General features: G+C 46.3%; 1 protein-coding gene, 1 long non-coding RNA gene and 12 other non-coding genes across 21 annotated transcripts in view; 12 read left to right on the top strand and 2 right to left on the bottom strand.

Moving 5' to 3' along the window:
• LOC142804240 (uncharacterized) overlaps window positions 1-17285 on the bottom strand; it is a 349173-nt gene that overhangs the window by 206499 nt on the left and 125389 nt on the right. The window lies entirely within an intron of this gene.
• The window catches only part of LOC119170521 (polyamine-transporting ATPase 13A3), a 1084416-nt gene that overhangs the window by 14125 nt on the left and 1053006 nt on the right, over window positions 1-17285 (top strand). The window lies entirely within an intron of this gene.
• Window positions 10439-10511, top strand: TRNAT-CGU (transfer RNA threonine (anticodon CGU)). Its single transcript has one exon. It is a non-coding gene; the product is annotated as a tRNA-Thr (tRNA).
• TRNAT-CGU (transfer RNA threonine (anticodon CGU)) lies at window positions 10894-10966 on the top strand. The gene has a single exon. It is a non-coding gene; the product is annotated as a tRNA-Thr (tRNA).
• On the top strand, window positions 11349-11421 carry TRNAT-CGU (transfer RNA threonine (anticodon CGU)). Its single transcript has one exon. It is a non-coding gene; the product is annotated as a tRNA-Thr (tRNA).
• Window positions 11804-11876, top strand: TRNAA-CGC (transfer RNA alanine (anticodon CGC)). Its single transcript has one exon. It is a non-coding gene; the product is annotated as a tRNA-Ala (tRNA).
• Window positions 12259-12331, top strand: TRNAT-CGU (transfer RNA threonine (anticodon CGU)). The gene has a single exon. It is a non-coding gene; the product is annotated as a tRNA-Thr (tRNA).
• On the top strand, window positions 12714-12786 carry TRNAT-CGU (transfer RNA threonine (anticodon CGU)). The gene has a single exon. It is a non-coding gene; the product is annotated as a tRNA-Thr (tRNA).
• Window positions 13168-13240, top strand: TRNAT-CGU (transfer RNA threonine (anticodon CGU)). The gene has a single exon. It is a non-coding gene; the product is annotated as a tRNA-Thr (tRNA).
• On the top strand, window positions 13623-13695 carry TRNAT-CGU (transfer RNA threonine (anticodon CGU)). The gene has a single exon. It is a non-coding gene; the product is annotated as a tRNA-Thr (tRNA).
• TRNAT-CGU (transfer RNA threonine (anticodon CGU)) lies at window positions 14078-14150 on the top strand. The gene has a single exon. It is a non-coding gene; the product is annotated as a tRNA-Thr (tRNA).
• On the bottom strand, window positions 14936-15008 carry TRNAT-CGU (transfer RNA threonine (anticodon CGU)). The gene has a single exon. It is a non-coding gene; the product is annotated as a tRNA-Thr (tRNA).
• TRNAT-CGU (transfer RNA threonine (anticodon CGU)) lies at window positions 15796-15868 on the top strand. Its single transcript has one exon. It is a non-coding gene; the product is annotated as a tRNA-Thr (tRNA).
• Window positions 16251-16323, top strand: TRNAT-CGU (transfer RNA threonine (anticodon CGU)). The gene has a single exon. It is a non-coding gene; the product is annotated as a tRNA-Thr (tRNA).

Raw genomic sequence — 17285 nt, forward strand, 5'->3', positions numbered from 1 at the left:
ATATATATATATATTACATTGTTACGTTTAGTAATGTATTTATTACGCTGTGGCGTACTGGTAGACTTCAAGGGGTCGTGCACCGCAGGCGGCCTATATCGCTAGCCGAACGTCCTCTTCTCTAATCTGCCTGCTCCCCGCTACCCACAGGCTCATACCCAAATCCCATATGCAGTAACATTTCTCTCCGCGCAGACGAAGCCCACCGAGCGAGTTAAAGAGTCACTCTGGGAATATAGCGCTTCAAATATGCTATGTGGACTAGTTCAGTCTTTGCAGATCGTCGGCCATTTGAATGAAGACGTGCTACGCAGTAAGTTACATCGCTTAAGCGGTCTAGAACAACATAAGGTCCCGCATAGTGTGCCAGCAATTTTTAACACAACCCATGTTTCCTATTTGGCGTCCACAGCAACACGTGGTCTCCGCGATTATACGTCACGTGTCGACGTTTACGGTCAAAACGTGTCTTCGAGCGATCTTGCGAAGCGAGGGTGCACAGGTAAGCAAGACGTCGGGCTTCTTCTGAACGGCAGACGATCTCGGATATACCGGAATCATGGTGGTCCATAAACGGGAAGACGGTATTTAGGGTATAACGTGGTGGCCGAGCATACAGAAGAAGAAATGGACTGTAGCTTGTAGTCTTATGCTGTGCGGTGTTAAATGTGTAAGTTATGAAATGTAGCACGCCATCTCCGTTCTTGTGATTTGTTGTGACATACATAGAAAGTATGTTAGTGAGAGTCCTGTGAGTTCGTTCTGTCAGGCCGTTTGTTTGGGGATGATATGGCGTAGAGTGCTGAAAGCTTGAAGCGCTTAGACGAAGCATCTCTTCCACGACGTCTGCAGTGAATTGTCGTCCACCATCACTGATAACAATTTTAGGAAGTCCATGTCGTAGAACCACAAAACGCAGCATGAATAAACACACGTCAGCTGCAGTTACGGATGGTATAGCAGCTGTTTCGCACTACAGTGTTAAGTGATCGGTACATACGACTATCCAGCGATTGCCATTAGAAGACCTCGGAAAGGGAACTAGAAGGCCAATCCCAACTTGCTCAAATCGAGTTCTAGGGGGCGGAATAGGATGTAGTCGCCCTGGAGGAACACTGGTAGGGCGCTTACGGTGTTGGCATTTGTTGCAACTATAGACGTACTGTTAAGTCGTCTGGCGCATTTTCGGCCAGTAAAATCTTTCTTGAAGTCGGCAAAGAGGTTTCGCTGTGCCTAAATGGCCGGACGTTGGGTGATCAAGTATAGCCTGCAAGACGGAAACGTGAAGGCTCTTTGGAACCACAAGAAGATATCGTAAGCCAGTCGTAGCATAGTTCTTTTTGTACACAAGTCCGTCGCGCATGCAGAAGCGAGTCGCCTATGGTCTTGACTCGGTAGGAAGGAGCTCCTGTGTGGTGTGGTCCCTTTTCTGCTCAATCCTAAAGGCGTAGGTATTAGGAAATTGCAGGTCCAATGGCGCGATGATGTAGGTGTCGAAGTTGCCCGCGTCGTTGTCCATCGATGGAAGCGGTAGTCACGAAAGACAATCTGCATCAGCGTGATGATGGCTGCTTTTATAGGAAACTGTAAAGTCATATTCTTGCAGACGGAGTGCCCAGCGCGCTAGTCGAACAGATGGGTCACGCACATTGACCAGCCAGCGGAGTGAATGACGATCTTTCATGATGGTAAAGGGGCGTCCGTACAGGTAGGACCGGAAACGCTGCACTGCGAAGACTACGGCGAGGCATTCCTGCTCTGTGACGGTATAGTGTAACGAAAGACGGCGACACCAACACGGTCCCGAAGGCGCTACTGCTCCGATCTCCACCGACACGGTCACCAGCTGGTTGGTAGCGTAGGTTTCTCAGCTCTCGACTGCTTCTGCGCAGAGCTGATAGACGAGCGGACGAGACGACGCTGATGAAAAACAAGGTTTATGTACAGCATATATATGCAGAGGCGTTAAAAATTCGGCACTGGGGCCGAAAGCTTAGAGACCCGAAGAGCCGAGCTCTCCTCTCTAACACATAGGTCTGCTCTCAAATGGGTCTGCTAACACATAGCTCAACTCTCTATCACATAGCTCTCTTCTCTGACACGCATATCTGCTCCTCACATAAGACTGCTGCCCGCGCCGCGCCGCAGGGCTTCTTTTATATGCACCGGGTGGATTATTTGAATAACAAAATGTCCAACCAGAAGCGCCGCTGGTCGTGAAGTCAGACTCCTCTAATGGGGTCGCCACTGGGTCACGTCATTCTTTCTCATCGAATCTGGAGAGGCTGCGCTGCAGGTGGCTGCACCCAAGGACAAGTGACGTCACCAGGCATTGCGTCATCCCCCCCCAGACAGGAAGGCGCCAGGTTGTTTACTCGACGGGCTCGCTGGCTGAGATGACTCACTGCACGTGCGCGCCAGAAAGGCGCCGTCGCGTGATGACGCCGTTGAGTTGTTGATCGCGTCAGGCGGGCTCGCGTGCTGGCCTTGAAAAAGATTTCCTTTTTCCGAGGCATGGACGTTTGCTGCGGACTCGCAGGCATAACAGCACCCCCGGCGCCAGACAATGCGCCGGAAAGGCGAGCTGCTTCCTCGTGGCTCAGTTGTCAGGCGCGCTCGTTCGCCAGGTCCCTCCAGGTTTGCCTCCAGGGCCATGGGGAGAATGCAGCTCCAGACTCAGTTCCGGGAACACACCCCATTCTTCAGGACGCATCCCAGCTCCACTGGCTTGTCGCCACAACTTGTCGGCCAGCTTCGCTCGTCTCTTCTGACGATCCTTGGTCTCAGCACTTGTCGATGGTTCTGCAACTTGTCAAGAACGGATCGACAACAGACAACACATGACACAAGCAAGTGCCCTCGGTCACCCGACAGAACACCAGACAAACTATAGTATAACATATACCTAGCTACGCGTCTATCGGAATTTCGTTCCCTCTACATCAAGAGGCACATGTGGGACACAAGACTCTTCAAATGACAACTCAAACTTTTACACGTAGAATAACTTAAGAAATTAGAATAGAACATAAAGTTGGCTCCTTGAGCTCATTCTGGACGAGAGCGCTCAGCTAAGACCGTAATGAGGTCAAAACTTTGCCCCGAATCGCCAGCGAGAAACTAAAAGGTAGAGAAGGTACTAACTAAACGCACGGCTCAATGCGCCTGCATTAGCGTTTAGCTTTCCTTTTTCTTTTAGCGAACGTCGAAGTTGTGCCATTGGAGTATCATGCTCCACCTCAGTTACCGGCCATTTTTAGGCGACGATACCTATGCGGTACTAAGGGCTGCTCGTACTTGCGACGTTGCACATCTGTGTAACTACAATAGGGGAGTCCAGATTTCACATAAAAAGGAACATTCTCTCTCAGCTCCTTTTTCTGGACTTCACTTAACCTAGGCTCTAGGTTCAACTGCTCCAAGATTACCTCCGATCCCCTTTTGATTACATCACTGGAACTTCAAATTTCTGCTCCCTCTTTCTCTGAAGCATTCAACAGCAGATTTACGACCGCTTGACGTTGAACGTATGGTTTCATCAAGTTACTGTGGTAAATTTTGTATGGCCGCCTTCCTAATTTCACTTCATAATTGGTATCCGAAAGCTTCGATATTACTTTGGCGGGCCCTTCCCAATGAACCTCAAGCTTGTTCTTTTTGGACGGCCGCAGCAGCATCACTTGACTACCAACTTCAAATGTGCGTTTCTTCGCCGATTTGTCGTAGTACTCCTTCGACACACTTGTGCAGCCTTCATGTGGCTTTCCACAAGATCTTTCATTTTTCCAAGTTTCTGAAGGAGGTCTAGAACATACGCAACTGCATTAGGGTTCTCATTGAATCCCTCCCAGGACTCGCGTAGCATTCGCAATAGTGTTCTCAAACTCCTGCCACACACAAGCTCTGCAGGGCTAAAACCAGTGCTCTCATGAGGAGCTGATCTCAAAGCGAACATTGCGGGAGGAATACACGCTTCCCAGTCGCATTTGTGCTCGTAGCAGAGAGCTCTCAGTATCCGTTTCAGAACGGAATGCATACGCTCTATCGGGTTAGACTGCGGGTGATGGATCGAGCTGTGCACTACTTTTATTCCACATTTATCCATAAAGCTAGAGGTAAGGCAGCTGGTGAAGACACTACCATTGTCGCATTGGATTTCAGAAGGAAATCCGACGGGTGCAAATATAGATAGCAGTGCATCCACGGCATGAGGAGAATTGAGCTCTTTAAGTGGTATCGCTTCCGGAAATTTAGTGTCTACACAGAGAGCCGTCAGGATGTACCGACAACCTTGCCTTGACTCTGGCAGTGGCCCGACGGTATCAATTACTAGGCGCCGAAAAGGTTCTGTGATAATTGGCACAAGTTTCATGGGTGCCTTCCACTTGTCCGTGACTTTCCCCGCTCTCTGACAAGTGTCACATGAGCGTACAAAGTCTTCGATATCCTTCCAGCATTTCGACCAATAAAACTCAAGGGAAACTCTAGCCTTGCTTTTTTATGCCGAGATGCCCTGCCCATGCGATTTCATGCGCCAGTTCCAATAGTTGACGACGATACTTCTGTGGCACGAAGAACTGCTCATACTTGCAACCTTGCGCATTTGTGTAGCTCCGATACAAAAGCCCTGCTTTTTCAAAAAAAGAAACATTCCTTTTCTTTTTTCCCAAGTTTACGCTTTCCATTAGCGCCTTAATCGAGAGGTCCTCACGCTGCTCTCGAATGAGCGTTTCTCGATCAAACCTCGACAGCTCACTCCAACTTTCCGATACAGGCGAGAGCATTGCAGCCCTCTCGCTCTGATTCAATGGCGCCATGTCGTCTACCCCTTCAACGGAAACTGCGCCGGTCGGTTCGGCGATGGGCTGCTCGAGTGACTGCTCACATGACTCACGCGGAAAATTTCCTCTCTGAGGTTCCGTCGACTCGCCGCCAAGGTCACTTGAAAGTTCACTGCATTGAACAAGATCAAGCTCCTGCGAAAGCTTCCGCGCTTGCGATCGCGTGAGGGCCATGTACGCTAAGTTGGGGAAGAACGATTTACCCTGCTCTTTGAGAAGCTGCTCTGAGTTGTTAGAGAAAAGATAAGGAGAACGATCGGGAAGCGCGGCAGACACAGCCGCTTCGGTGCGAAGCTTACCGAACAGGCCTTCAATGACAATCGTAGCGATTGGTAAGCAAGAACTCTGCTCCTCAGCGACTTGCCTGATCCAAGCGCATTCTCCTGTAAAGTCACCAGGAAACACCAATGAAGGATGGACAACGTCTATGGTTGCCGCGGAGTCACTAAGTGCTCGACACGTTTTTCCGTTCACACTGATTTTTTGGATATACGGCTCTAACAACCGCATGTTCTTTTCCGATTCTCGGATTGTTGCAAAAGCACTTTTGCTTACAGTTTATCACGATGTGCCCTTCCTTTTTGCAGTTGTAGCAGATTAGCGGCTTCCGTCATTCGAACGCCCGTGTGGTATCAGTGCGTTGTTTAGGAACCTCACTCGATTTCTCCGCTTCCGTTCGCCCTTTCCCTACAGTGTCCTTCGTAAGAGACGGGTCCTTCTTGAAATTACGGTGCGGAGCGGGTTTCCGTTGATCAGGTTTCTTTGAAAAGCCCTCTTTTCTTTCATCCTTTTGAACGCGCACTGCCCTGCTATGCTACTTTCGGCGAGTAAAATACTCCTCAGCTAACTCTGCTGCCTTGTTTAGCTGTACTTCACCAAGTTTGTCCTGCAGCCAAAGTTTGACATCCTCCTCGATGCAGCGGTAGAATTGCTTCAATGCAACGCATTCCACCACTTTATCGCGGTCGTCATAAACACTTTCGCCCTTGAGCCATTCAATTAAATTGGCTTTAAGACGAAACGTGAAGTCAACGTGTGACTCATTCTCCTTTTTAGCATACCGGAACCTTTGCCTGAAAGCCTCGGGTGACAACTTATAACGTCTCAAGAGCACTTTCTTAACCTCGTCATAGCTCTCAAACGCTTCCATCGACAAGCAAGTTTTCGCGTCGGACACTTCGCCGGGAAGAAGAGCTAACAGGTTCTGCGCCAAAAGAGACCGCTCCAAAGCATTTCGCTCATAGACAGACGTGTTCAAACTTGACGAGAGACTTCGCCATGTCCTCGCCTACTACGAAAAGTGGCAGTTGGTCCCGAATTCTATAACGGCTGACCTGAATCGTCAAAGAAGCTACGCTAGGCGCCTGCGAACACTGTAGGATTGCCAAATCTATTCGTTTCAACTCGAGGCGTACCTGTCTCTCGGCCTCCTCGCGCTCGCGACGTTCGCGCCTTTCATCTTCTTCACGTTCGCGATCTTCTCGCCTTTCAGCTTCTTCACGTTCGCGAACTTCTCGCCTTTCAGCTTCTTCACGTTCGCGAGCTTCTCGCCTTTCAGCTTTTTCACGTTCGCGAGCTTCTACTTCTCGCCTTTCAGACTCCTCGCGGCGTGCTTTGATATCCGCCCAGGCCTCATCAACTTCCTCAGCCGACACTCCTTCATCCCTCATGATCTCAAGGATCGCTTGCTTTCGTTTCGCACGACCCAAAGCAATGCCGAGTTCCTCACAAATTTCGATGAGTTCCTTCACTTTAAGGTTCTCCATCGTTCACACTAGCCTCTTGCTGTTTGCCCCTGTTAAGAATTTACTTGCCGTACCCACTATAAGTCAACTAGCAAGACGCGCAAGCAGTTTTTCACAATCCCGTGTTTACCCCCTTCGCATTAACTTTGGTTTCAAAGCACTTCGACTTTGCTTGAAAAAATCAAAGCTCACTTCAATGCTTCATACAGCCCTTCTCTAAACTACTACAACCTGAGCTAGAGTAGTCTGGCGAACTGAGGGGAAAACATCAAGCACTCACCGCATCGATGTCGCTGACGCTGGCTGATCCCGCAGCTGCAAACCACTGTAACGACGCGCACCTCCGATGACGTTACGAAGGGCGCTACGAATCCCACCGCTGTCACCACTGTAACGAAAGACGGTGGCACCAACACGGTCCCGAAGGCGCCACTACTCCCATCTCCGCCGACACGGTCACCAGCTGTTTGGTAGCGTAGGTTTCTCAGCTCGCGACTGCTTCTGCGCAGAGCTGATAGACGAGCGGACGAGACGATGGTGATTTAAACAAGGTTTATGTACAGCATATATATACAGAGGCGTTACAAATTCGGCACTGAGGCCGACAGCTTAGAGACCCGAAGAGCCAAGCTCTCCTTTCTAACACATAGGTCTGCTCTCAAATGGGTCTGCTAACACATACCTCAACTCTCTATCACATAGCTCTCTTGTCTGACACGCATGTCTGCTCCTCACATAGGACTGCTGCCCACGACGAGCCACAGGGCTTCTTTTATATGCACCGGGTGGATTCTTTGAATAACAAAATGTCCAACCAGAAGCGCCGCTGGTCGTGAGGTCAGACTGCTCCAATGGGGTCCACGCTGGGCCGCGTCATTCTTTCTCATCGAATCTGGAGAGGCTGCGCTGCAGGTGCCTGCACCCAAGGACGAGTGACGTCACCAGGCATTGCGTCACATCCCCCCCCCAGGCAGGAAGGCGCCGGTTGTTTACTCGACGGGCTCGCTGGCTGAGATGACTCACTGCACGTGCGCGCCAGAAAGGCGCCGTAGCGTGATGACGCCGTTGATTTGTTGATCGCGTCAGGCGGGCTTGCGTGCTGGCCTGGACACAGATTTCCTTTTTCCTAGGCATGGACGTTCGCTGCGGACTCGCAGGCATAAAAAAATTGCCCGCAGCTTCCCTCGGGGGAACACTGAGGAGGATGCGGAGCATATAATTGGATAACGGGGTGTTAAAGTGCGACTTACTTGGGTCGATGGCTAAATTGGTTAACGTGGTTGTGAAATGGGGTGTTAAATTGCGACTTACTTGGGTCGATGGCTAAATTGGTTAACGTGGTTGTAGGAGGGGGTGTTAAATGAGTGAACACGTACACACGTATGCGAAAGGGCGGCGCTGGTCGAAGGGACGTCGATCATTGTGTTTGTGGATTCGTTGGAATTCATTTCACCGCGACCTTGGACGTCGACGTGCCGTACAAACCAACCGACGAGCGGCAACTGAGCGAGCGAGCGCCGACCTTGAGTATATATAAAGCACGACGGCGCATGCACTGCCAGCTGTTGAATGTTCTCGAAGCGCGACGCCACATGCGCGTCCACTGGAGAATCAGGAGAATTGTAGATGTCGAACGCGGTGTGTAGAGGAGGAAGGGTGCACAGATGGTGGAGGAGTGAAGCGCGCGGTGTGTAGAGGAGGAAGGGATGCACAGATGGTGGAAGAGTGGGCGACGGCGCGACGGCGCATGCGCGCGCGTCAGCTGTCGAATGTTCGAGAAGCGGTGCGGACGGCGCGGGCGGCGCACTACAAGGCGCGAGTATAAGATGCTTCCGCATCTAAAATAATTACGCTCGGACTTGCTTAGAGAGCGACTTGCATACTAAACGACATGTTCTCTGGTATCCAAGCGTTGAGCCAACACGGCGCTTACACCGACACCGCTAGCGTCTGTGTGAAGTTCTGTGGGAGTCAGAGGATCAAAGTGTCGAAGAATCGGATGGGATGTTAAGAGGAACTTTAATTCAGAAAAAAACGGACGTACATTCTGGAGTCCAGTCAAATGGCACGCCTTTCCGAAGCAGGCACGTGAGTGGTTGCGCGATATTGGCAAATCCAGGGATGAATCGACGGAAGTACGAGCAGATACCTAAAAAGCTGCGTAGTTCTTTCGATGAGTGAGGTTGCTTGAACGCCTCCACTGCAGCCGTTTTCGCGGGATCCGGCCGTATGCCTTCTTTGTTCACCAAGTGTTCAAGGATGAGTGTTTGGTGCTCTCCGAAACGACATTTCTTTGAGTTGAGCACCAAGCGTGCTTTGCTTAGGCAGTTCAGCAAAAGGTCGAGGCGTGTGTTGAGCTCACAAAGAGTGCGCCCGAAAATCACAACATCATCTAGATAACACATGCATACTTCCCAACTTAAACCACGCAGAATGATGTCAATGAAGCGCCCGAAAGATGCAGGCGCAATGCATAGTCCGAACAGCATCTAATTGAATTCAAAAAGTCCATCTGGTGTAACAAATGCCGTTTTCTCTTTATCTTCCTCGTGCATTTTATACAGCCATTACCCTGAGCTCAAATCAACAGACGAAAAGAAGGAGGCTGATGAAAGACAGTCTATAGCATCGTCAATTAGTGGTAGTGGGTACACGTCCATCTTTGGGACGGTGTCGAGATAGCGGTAGTCAACGCAAAATCGTCATGTTCCATCTTTATTTTTGACCAATATTATGGGAACGGCCTACGGACTGCATGATTCCTGAATCACATTCTTCTTTAGGATCTCGCCAACTTGTTCATTTATCACTGGGTGTTCCGAAGGCTATACCCGGTATGGCTTTTGTTGAAGAGGTCTATGGTATGCTGTATCTATGCGGTGCTTTACACGAGAAGCAGGGAATGACGGTGGAGCTTGTAGCTGTGCGAAATTGAAAAGACCAGCATGTTTGCGCAAAATACTCGCCAGGTCATTACACTCGTTGGTGTTCATTGCCGTTACGGAGGTGTCCCTGGCGTGCAAATGATTGGAATCCGGCTTATCCGGAAAATCACTGCTCTCTGCAAGGATGGCAAGGGAGAACACCTGATGTTGACGGATCTTAGCAAGTTGTAGACCCTCTGGCAGTACCGAAGGTTCATTGGAGTCGTTGATCACCCACAATTCAGTATGCCCTTGCACAACCGACAGCGTAAAACAGGGTATTAGAGCATATTTCTTAGTGCAGCTGAGGTGAATAGGCTCTACGGTGGCATCAAATGTCATCTCGGTTTCAGGGGAACTGACGACAGGAACACACTTGGCAGACAAGGGTGGTATAGTTGTGTCTATGGACACGCAAAGGGTGCTTTCCATGCATGGCGGGCTTTCTATAAACACTACTGGAACATTTGAATCTACTGTAATCTCTTCTGTGTGGCACACAACAGGGCACCACAAAGATTCAGGAAATTGAGTCCTAGAAACACATCATGCGTTGAATGAAAGAGAACAGAAAAATCAACGCTAAAATTCTGGCCACCCAAGACACCAACAGGTTGTATATATATATATATATAAATATATATATATATATATATATATATTTATATATATATATATACATACATATATATATATATATATATATATATATATATATATTACCAACTGTAAGCAGGACTCATACACTCGTTGTATAAGAGGGACAATTAATCAGCTGCCCGCTCATAATAAGTTCACGTGCTACGTGACGCCAAACATGCGCATAAGAGTGTTTTCACACTCGTTGTTTGGCTTATAGATGGCGCTGACTGTCGCTCCTACTTCTAAATTCACAGATAAACCCAAAAAAGTGGATGGAGGGAGGGCCGCTGTGATAGCTCAGTGGTTAGAGCATCGAACGCGTAATTCGAAGGTCGTAGGTTCGATTCCTGCTCACAGTTGGTAATTTTTTCATCCACTTTTCTTTCTTCTTATTTACATTCCATTGGTTTTAATAACTTCCCCTGTACATTCCTTGGCATTACTGTCTGTTATATCTCATTAATATTGTGTTAAAACACGGAAAAACGAGCCCTTAGGTATACACTTCTTTCCCTTATTTCATTGAACGAGGGTCTCGTACTGGCAGACTTGGTGTGTTTAGGTTGTATAAGAGGGACAATTAATCAGCTGCCCGCTCATAATAAGTTCACGTGCTACGTGACGCCAAACATGCGCATAAGAGTGTTTTCACACTCGTTGTTTGGCTTATAGATGGCGCTGACTGTCGCTCCTACTTCTAAATTCACAGATAACCCCAAAAAAGTGGATGGAGGGAGGGCCGCTGTGATAGCTCAGTGGTTAGAGCATCGAACGCGTAATTCGAAGGTCGTAGGTTCGATTCCTGCTCACAGTTGGTAATTTTTTCATCCACTTTTCTTTCTTCTTATTTACATTCCATTGGTTTTAATAACTTCCCCTGTACATTCCTTGGCATTACTGTCTGTTATATCTCATTAATATTGTGTTAAAACACGGAAAAACGAGCCCTTGGGTATACACTTCTTTCCCTTATTTCATTGAACGAGGGTCTCGTACTGGCAGACTTGGTGTGTTTAGGTTGTATAAGAGGGACAATTAATCAGCTGCCCGCTCATAATAAGTTCACGTGCTACGTGACGCCAAACATGCGCATAAGAGTGTTTTCACACTCGTTGTTTGGCTTATAGATGGCGCTGACTGTCGCTCCTACTTCTAAATTCACAGATAAACCCAAAAAAGTGGATGGAGGGAGGGCCGCTGTGATAGCTCAGTGGTTAGAGCATCGAACGCGTAATTCGAAGGTCGTAGGTTCGATTCCTGCTCACAGTTGGTAATTTTTTCATCCACTTTTCTTTCTTCTTATTTACATTCCATTGGTTTTAATAACTTCCCCTGTACATTCCTTGGCATTACTGTCTGTTATATCTCATTAATATTGTGTTAAAACACGGAAAAACGAGCCCTTAGGTATACACTTCTTTCCCTTATTTCATTGAACGAGGGTCTCGTACTGGCAGACTTGGTGTGTTTAGGTTGTATAAGAGGGACAATTAATCAGCTGCCCGCTCATAATAAGTTCACGTGCTACGTGACGCCAAACATGCGCATAAGAGTGTTTTCACACTCGTTGTTTGGCTTATAGATGGCGCTGACTGTCGCTCCTACTTCTAAATTCACAGATAAACCGAAAAAAGTGGATGGAGGGAGGGCCGCTGTGATAGCTCAGTGGTTAGAGCATCGAACGCGCAATTCGAAGGTCGTAGGTTCGATTCCTGCTCACAGTTGGTAATTTTTTCATCCACTTTTCTTTCTTCTTATTTACATTCCATTGGTTTTAATAACTTCCCCTGTACATTCCTTGGCATTACTGTCTGTTATATCTCATTAATATTGTGTTAAAACACGGAAAAACGAGCCCTTAGGTATACACTTCTTTCCCTTATTTCATTGAACGAGGGTCTCGTACTGGCAGACTTGGTGTGTTTAGGTTGTATAAGAGGGACAATTAATCAGCTGCCCGCTCATAATAAGTTCACGTGCTACGTGACGCCAAACATGCGCATAAGAGTGTTTTCACACTCGTTGTTTGGCTTATAGATGGCGCTGACTGTCGCTCCTACTTCTAAATTCACAGATAAACCCAAAAAAGTGGATGGAGGGAGGGCCGCTGTGATAGCTCAGTGGTTAGAGCATCGAACGCGTAATTCGAAGGTCGTAGGTTCGATTCCTGCTCACAGTTGGTAATTTTTTCATCCACTTTTCTTTCTTCTTATTTACATTCCATTGGTTTTAATAACTTCCCCTGTACATTCCTTGGCATTACTGTCTGTTATATCTCATTAATATTGTGTTAAAACACGGAAAAACGAGCCCTTAGGTATACACTTCTTTCCCTTATTTCATTGAACGAGGGTCTCGTACTGGCAGACTTGGTGTGTTTAGGTTGTATAAGAGGGACAATTAATCAGCTGCCCGCTCATAATAAGTTCACGTGCTACGTGACGCCAAACATGCGCATAAGAGTGTTTTCACACTCGTTGTTTGGCTTATAGATGGCGCTGACTGTCGCTCCTACTTCTAAATTCACAGATAACCCCAAAAAAGTGGATGGAGGGAGGGCCGCTGTGATAGCTCAGTGGTTAGAGCATCGAACGCGTAATTCGAAGGTCGTAGGTTCGATTCCTGCTCACAGTTGGTAATTTTTTCATCCACTTTTCTTTCTTCTTATTTACATTCCATTGGTTTTAATAACTTCCCCTGTACATTCCTTGGCATTACTGTCTGTTATATCTCATTAATATTGTGTTAAAACACGGAAAAACGAGCCCTTAGGTATACACTTCTTTCCCTTATTTCATTGAACGAGGGTCTCGTACTGGCAGACTTGGTGTGTTTAGGTTGTATAAGAGGGACAATTAATCAGCTGCCCGCTCATAATAAGTTCACGTGCTACGTGACGCCAAACATGCGCATAAGAGTGTTTTCACACTCGTTGTTTGGCTTATAGATGGCGCTGACTGTCGCTCCTACTTCTAAATTCACAGATAAACCCAAAAAGTGGATGGAGGGAGGGCCGCTGTGATAGCTCAGTGGTTAGAGCATCGAACGCGTAATTCGAAGGTCGTAGGTTCGATTCCTGCTCACAGTTGGTAATTTTTTCATCCACTTTTCTTTCTTCTTATTTACATTCCATTGGTTTTAATAACTTCCCCTGTACATTCCTTGGCAATACTGTCTGTTATATCTCATTAATATTGTGTTAAAACACGGAAAAACGAGCCCTTAGGTATACACTTCTTTCCCTTATTTCATTGAACGAGGGTCTCGTACTGGCAGACTTGGTGTGTTTAGGTTGTATAAGAGGGACAATTAATCAGCTGCCCGCTCATAATAAGTTCACGTGCTACGTGACGCCAAACATGCGCATAAGAGTGTTTTCACACTCGTTGTTTGGCTTATAGATGGCGCTGACTGTCGCTCCTACTTCTAAATTCACAGATAAACCCAAAAAAGTGGATGGAGGGAGGGCCGCTGTGATAGCTCAGTGGTTAGAGCATCGAACGCGTAATTCGAAGGTCGTAGGTTCGATTCCTGCTCACAGTTGGTAATTTTTTCATCCACTTTTCTTTCTTCTTATTTACATTCCATTGGTTTTAATAACTTCCCCTGTACATTCCTTGGCATTACTGTCTGTTATATCTCATTAATATTGTGTTAAAACACGGAAAAACGAGCCCTTAGGTATACACTTCTTTCCCTTATTTCATTGAACGAGGGTCTCGTACTGGCAGACTTGGTGTGTTTAGGTTGTATAAGAGGGACAATTAATCAGCTGCCCGCTCATAATAAGTTCACGTGCTACGTGACGCCAAACATGCGCATAAGAGTGTTTTCACACTCGTTGTTTGGCTTATAGATGGCGCTGACTGTCGCTCCTACTTCTAAATTCACAGATAAACCCAAAAAAGTGGATGGAGGGAGGGCCGCTGTGATAGCTCAGTGGTTAGAGCATCGAACGCGTAATTCGAAGGTCGTAGGTTCGATTCCTGCTCACAGTTGGTAATTTTTTCATCCACTTTTCTTTCTTCTTATTTACATTCCATTGGTTTTAATAACTTCCCCTGTACATTCCTTGGCATTACTGTCTGTTATATCTCATTAATATTGTGTTAAAACACGGAAAAACGAGCCCTTAGGTATACACTTCTTTCCCTTATATATATATATATATATATATATATATATATATATATATATATATATTGCCACGTTTCATTTCCCAAGTTTTTGTTATCGTCCCAAAACACCACACTATTCTCAGCGTGAACCGCGCCTGCAGTTTTCGAGAAGGTTCCGGAGTGTAGTAGATCATTTCGATAAGATCACGCCCACTGTGTGAACGGTACAGATTGTTCTGGAACCTACACCACCACCAGCGATAACGCTAGAACATTCGACGGCAAGAGTATAAATGCCGACGCGCTTCGCCGCTTGTCAGTTGTTGATCGAAGGCCGACGCTCCGTTCGCCGCTATCAGCCCGAGACGGCTATCTGTGCGAGACTGCTGCTGTAATTGGACTTTCCGTTTACAGGTTCGTCCAAATAAACAGTTAAATCCTAACACGAAGTCTCCTGTCTTCAGCCACGTCACGACCCCGTGACAATATATGTATATATATATATATATATATATATATATATATATATATATATATATATATATATATATATATATATATAAAATGAGATATAACTTACAGTAATGCCAAGGAATGTACAGGGGAAGTTATTAAAACCAATGGAATGTAAATAAGAAGAAAGAAAAGTGGATGAAAAAATTACCAACTGTGAGCAGGAATCGAACCTACGACCTTCGAATTACGCGTTCGATGCTCTAACCACTGAGCTATCACAGCGGCCCTCCCTCCATCCACTTTTTTGGGTTTATCTGTGAATTTAGAAGTAGGAGTGACAGTCAGCGCCATCTATAGGCCAAACGACGAGTGTGAAACCACTCTTATGCGCATGTTTGGCGTCACGTAGCACGTGAACTTATTATGAGCGGGCAGCTGATTAATTGTCCCTCTTATACAACCTAAACACACCAAGTCTGCCAGTACGAGACCCTCGTTCAATGAAAGAAGGGAAAGAAGTGTATACCTAAGGGCTCGTTTTTTCGTGTTTTAACACAATAATAATGAGATATAACAGACAGTAATGCCAAGGAATGTACAGGGGAAGTTATTAAAACCAATGGAATGTAAATAAGAAGAAAGAAACGCGTAATTCGAAGGTCGTAGGTTCGATTCCTGCTCACAGTTGGTAATTTTTTCATCCACTTTTCTTTCTTCTTATTTACATTCCATAGGTTTTAATAACTTCCCCTGTACATTCCTTGGCATTACTGTCTGTTATATCTCATTAATATTGTGTTAAAACACGGAAAAACGAGCCCTTAGGTATACACTTCTTTCCCTTCTTTCATTGAACGAGGGTCTCGTACTGGCAGACTTGGTGTGTTTAGGTTGTATAAGAGGGACAATTATACAGCTGCCCGCTCATAATAAGTTCACGTGCTACGTGACGCCAAACATGCGCATAAGAGTGGTTTCACACTCGTCGTTTGGCCTATAGATGGCGCTGACTGTCACTCCTACTTCTAAATTCACAGATAAACCCAAAAAAGTGGATGGAGGGAGGGCCGCTGTGATAGCTCAGTGGTTAGAGCATCGAACGCGTAATTCGAAGGTCGTAGGTTCGATTCCTGCTCACAGTTGGTAATTTTTTCATCCACTTTTCTTTCTTCTTATTTACATTCCATTGGTTTTAATAACTTCCCCTGTACATTCCTTGGCATTACTGTCTGTTATATCTCATTAATATTGTGTTAAAAGACGGAAAAACGAGCCCTTAGGTATACACTTCTTTCCCTTATTTCATTGAACGAGGGTCTCGTACTGGCAGACTTGGTGTGTTTAGGTTGTATAAGAGGGACAATTAATCAGCTGCCCGCTCATGATAAGTTCACGTGCTACGTGACGCCAAACATGCGCATGAGAGTGGTTTCACACTCGTCGTTTGGCCTATAGATGGCGCTGACTGTCACTCCTACTTCTAAATTCACAGATAAACCCAAAAAAGTGGATGGAGGGAGGGCCGCTGTGATAGCTCAGTGGTTAGAGCATCGAACGCGTAATTCGAAGGTCGTAGGTTCGATTCCTGCTCACAGTTGGTAATTTTTTCATCCACTTTTCTTTCTTCTTATTTACATTCCATTGGTTTTAATAACTTCCCCTGTACATTCCTTGGCATTACTGTCTGTTATATCTCATTAATATTGTGTTAAAACACGGAAAAACGAGCCCTTAGGTATACACTTCTTTCCCTTATTTCATTGAACGAGGGTCTCGTACTGGCAGACTTGGTGTGTTTAGGTTGTATAAGAGGGACAATTAATCAGCTGCCCGCTCATAATAAGTTCACGTGCTACGTGACGCCAAACATGCGCATAAGAGTGGTTTCACACTCGTCGTTTGGCCTATAGATGGCGCTGACTGTCACTCCTACTTCTAAATTCACAGATAAACCCAAAAAAGTGGATGGAGGGAGGGCCGCTGTGATAGCTCAGTGGTTAGAGCATCGAACGCGTAATTCGAAGGTCGTAGGTTCGATTCCTGTTCACAGTTGGTAATTTTTTCATCCATTTTTCTTTCTTCTTATTTCCATTCCATTGGTTTTAATAACTTCCCCTGTACATTCCTTGGCATTACTGTCTGTTATATCTCATTAATATTGTGTTAAAACACGGAAAAACGAGCCCTTAGGTATACACTTCTTTCCCTTATATATATATATATATATATATATATATATATATACTGTAAGGCAAAGTTTTGGCTGCAAGACACTTCTTTTACTCCTCGAGCCTCTGCCCCACAACATAGGTCAGGCTGATGATGATGAGTATGTACATATGATAAAATGACGTGCATGAATAATGCTCACACGCACGAATAATGCTCACACTTAGACGCGTCCGGGCCAGCCCGGACGCGTCTTAGACGGAAGCGGAACGTCGAACGAATGGCTTCAGACGCGATACGTGGACTATCTCCGAACCACGACAGCGACGATCTGAAGAAAAATCGCTGGGAGTGACACGGTAGTTCACTGGTGACGTTTGTTCATTATTT

This window comes from Rhipicephalus microplus, chromosome 3, assembly GCF_043290135.1.
Source record: "Rhipicephalus microplus isolate Deutch F79 chromosome 3, USDA_Rmic, whole genome shotgun sequence".
NCBI lineage: Eukaryota > Metazoa > Arthropoda > Arachnida > Ixodida > Ixodidae > Rhipicephalus > Rhipicephalus microplus.